Genomic DNA, 4508 nt, shown 5'->3' with positions numbered 1-4508 from the left:
TACCAGGAGCTAAGAGGGTAGCTTTGGCCAGTATCCTGCCCAGCTCCTGGCAACTAGTGATGTCATTGGTTGCCAGGAGCTGAGCAGGATGCTCCGGCCTGTGTCCTGAGCAGCTCAGAGCACCCTGCTCAGCTCCTGACAACCACTGACGTCGCATTGCAAAGAGCTGGACAGGAAGCCAGCCAGAGCGTCCTGCTGAGCTCCTGGCAACCAGTGACGAAGGAAGCAGCCAGAGGAAAAATCAGAAGGACATTTCCCCAAATCTTTCCTGTGTATAGTTTTACAGGTCTATTTAGGAAGTTTATTCATAAAGAGCAGGTGGAACCCTTAAAAAACAAATTCCCCCATCACTACACAATCCCGACAGGTGCTAATCCCCTCCCCCCCACGCACACTACGCCTTCCATTCATTAGGCGAATCCCCCACGCGACTACGCTAAGCTCTCTCGAAGAGCAAGAATGGCCTTGTCAGCTGTATGTCTCTATCTTTGCGACACAAGGAGGGGACTCGTTTCTTGCCTTTGGCTTTTCTCGTGTCAGCTGTGACAATAGCAACGCAGAGTAATTATGATGACCGCAAGTCCTACTTACTAAGTTCTTTTCTGTTCACATACCTTTGTTATGGCTCCTAACCTCTCACTTCCCCTGCCAGACACTAGAAGGAGCCTCACCTTGTCTGGTCTCCTATTTGGGTGTCACTCGTTTATCTCCATACACAGACTAATTATGAGCTGTCAGCAGTCAGGTGTTTACACTGTCTTTTTAGATGATTTCTAAGCCAATGATTGCAGCAGCCATGGCAGGGAGATAGAGAAATAAGAAGACGTAACAATACATTAGCGAAATCAAAAATTCTTATATTCATATGGATGCCATGATCTATAAACCAGCTAACACATCATATTCTGCAGAGTAATACAGGCTATGTGTGGACATGACAGAGAGGCGTGTATTGCATTATCAACGGTTTTATCTGACATTTTCCACAGTCTTATTCTCGGAAATATATTTTATTGTATTTAAATTATTATTTACATGTTTTGTTTTTTCCTTTTTAATTTTTCATTTTTAATAAGATATCACTTATTTTACCAATTGCAGCCAAAAAGTGGGGAGTTCCATAAGTGTAGCAGGTTTCTAAAGGTTGATTTAAAGGGTATCTAAACCCAAGAATAAAAATGTAATATATAACAGCTTACCGCTTATTTATCAGGTTTTTTTAAATTTTATTTACAGCTGATGATGCTGCCAGTAGCACACGTCGAGGTTCATTTAGAAAAGCTCTACAGCAGTTGGAAACAGCTATCCACCCAGCTATATGCTGGATGGAACTTTTGGGGGTTATTCAATTAGCAGCCGAAGTGAAGTGAGCCGAACGCTATAGTGAACAGCCCGTACAGCAGGAAGTAAAGAGATCAAGTAATCTGCCCTTGGCAAAACTAGCAACTGTCAGACGAATGGGGAAGAAAAGAAAAATAAGGTATGCAAAGAATACATGCATTGACATACACTGAGTCTCTCCTCTTCTCCCGGCCAAAGATCTCTACTGCGCATGCGCCTGTCCCATCATGCTGCCCGGCCGCGGAGGAATCTTCAGATCTTTTTACGGGAGCGAGCAGCTGAAACAGAGGTAAGTAAAACCCTTTTGGGTAACTTTTTAATTTTTTAAAATTTTTCTGCATATATCTACTGCTAACAAGCAGTATATACATGCCAAAATAAAAGAGTGTTTAATTATACTTTAATAACATTTTTACCCAGAGTTGTTCTTTAGGTTTTTGTATTTATTCCTGAATGCTGTTTTGCCCTCAATTCTTCAATCCTCTGGTATCTTTTTCAATTCTACTAGATATATTAGCCTGCTGGGGGTTAAACAAAGAACCCAAACAGGACAAAGTGCCAGCTGACAAAGAATCACATGACCTATTTCAAGGTTCAGGTAATTCGATAACTCATCCTTTTTTCTTAGGCTAGCCATAGACAGATGATTTCCAAAAATCTAAATCTTTCCTATATAAGAGCTTTCCAAAACCAAGTATAATCAGTTACATTAAACACGTGTTTGAAGACATTACTGCCTGAGATTACCTTCTATACTTACAATAAATACACAATTTTCCAAACAATATTCATCTCTACCCCAATGTCCAACCCCAAATATATTTGAGTTGTATGCTGGATGGGTTTCAATGCCGATAGACCTTAGCATGCAAATTTCTGCAGCAAAAACGAGTGAAAATTGAAGAGAGTAAAACTATGTCCCCTGATCTTAAAGCAGAACTGAAGCCAAAGCCTTTTTTATGCATAGTATAAGTTCTTTTTTGCCTTCACTTCCTGTCCAATAGCAACTCCAAAAAGAGGGAAATGCCTGGTGGTTAGCAGGGTCACTAGAACTAGTGTCCCCATTGGAACATTTCCCATCTATTCCTGCGCAGGTGACAACCCAACATTTAGGATTTCTTTTAACTCTGTCATAATGGTCACCAGGACAAATAGGGAGGGTGAATCCCCCTAACGGGGACACAAACAGCAATAAAAACCCGACAGCTGTTCTAATCCCTCTCCACTCCAACAATGTTTTGGCTTCAGTTGCACTTTAATTGAATGCCTTATCTTTAACCTATCCCTATTATTTACCCCTAATAGTAACCGCAACACATGGTCTGCTCATGTCTGTCCTAAGCTTCTATGCAAATATACAAATAGCTTTTAAATAGGGAAATACACATAGAATAACATCAGCTACATTATAGTAATTTTTCCAAGTACTACATTTATGTGCCAACGCCTTTCCAGGTAAAGCTGTAACACTAATCATTATCTCCTATGTTGATATATGAAAATGAACAACTACAGCAGAGAGAAGATAAACACATGTTTACAAGAATGACTAACCCAGCACAATTCAGGAGGTTGCAATGCAAGACCTTTTTTATAAGACACAACTGAGCCGAAATGTATGAGAGCCAAAAGGATGTAAACCAGTAACAGGTTTCTCGGCACAGGAAATATACTCAAAATGCAGTATAACCCAACTACACTCAGGCAAGCTGCCTAACAGTGACAGGTCTTGGGACAAACTAGAACACTGCCAGGAGCTAACTTTTATTCCCCTGGTTTAAATCTTCATTCAGAATCTGAAATATTAAAAAACAGCAACATATGGTAAAGAAAGGAGGACAATTGTGGTGAATGCTGAGAAATAAAATCATCTTTATGAAGTTCCTTCTCCATTTTCTGAGCAGTATGCAAGGTTAAGCATTAATGTTGGAATTTCTAGCCTTCTCTTTTTTCCAACCTTCCCTTTTTCCTAGCTCCCTTACACTAAGATAGTGTAATCTTTTTATGCATTAAAAAGAGTTTTTCCTTCCTCTTAGATTCAGCTGACTCTTTTTTGCTAAGATGCTGCTATTCAGGTAACTGAAGATACATATTTAAACCAGCTAAAACGTTAGTATACTAAACTTGTATTCGCCACCTGGGTAAAAATGAAAACAAAAATGTATACAATATCTCTTATTTATCTACCAGCAAATTTAAAAAAAAATCTAAATGACTTTTTACTGGAGCGGCCCGCACCCAGGGGACACAAAATGATTGTCATGTTGGTGTCATCCCCCTCTGAAAAGTCGGGCACTTGGTCAAGGACCGAGAGCCAGACACTTGCTCGAGATAGGAGGGGACCCAGCGGCATACATTATCCTGCCAGGTGACGTCCCCTCCTCTATCTGCCGGCGTCCATCACCAAAATGGCCGTCGGCAGGTAACGGCGGTACCGCGCATGACGTCACTGCGGGGTGTCACCTGGTACCCTCACCGGGTGTCACCCCACCTCTGGATGCCTCTGGCAGGCTCCATGGTCCCTTGGCACTGGCGGTCAGAGGGAGTTCTCCCTCTGACCAGAAGTTCTGGTATCGAGTAAGGTATTGGAGCATTTGGACGAGTACTCGCCTAAATACTCGGTATCGGCACTGATACTAGGATCGGTATCGGCACATGCAAATCCATTTTATTTATAGTTGTCATTCAAACGACAAGCGCATTTCTGAGCCTGATAAAGCGGACTCTGAGCGGCCCCAAAAGCGCTTGTCGATTGAAAGACAACGATCAATAAAATGGATGTTGCACTAATATGGAATCTGGACAGCTGTATTGGATGATATGCAGTGGCGTAACTAGAACCTTCAGGGCCCCGATGCAAGAAACCATGAAGGGCCCCCCCCATGGCACCAGCACCATGGTTAACAGAAAGGCTGCTGAGGTCCCCAGCAAGTCCCCTGCGTTTACATACAGATGGGATTAACAAGGATACCGCCATTTATTTACAAATGATTATTTTGTAATTGTTCATTGTGACCGTTAATAATATGCCGTCCAGTGAGTGACGGATGGAATATTAACAGTCACAATTAGCGATTTAAACAAAATATTTTGTGAATAAATCCCGGTTTCCTCCATAATATTGGTCCCCCACTAGAATGCATTGCTGGGACTTGTAGTCCTACATA

Source organism: Nanorana parkeri, unplaced genomic scaffold, assembly GCF_000935625.1.
Source record: "Nanorana parkeri isolate BGI_ZX_2015 unplaced genomic scaffold, ASM93562v1 scaffold2163, whole genome shotgun sequence".
Classification (NCBI taxonomy): domain Eukaryota; kingdom Metazoa; phylum Chordata; class Amphibia; order Anura; family Dicroglossidae; genus Nanorana; species Nanorana parkeri.
Note: the sequence above shows the minus strand (reverse complement) of the source record.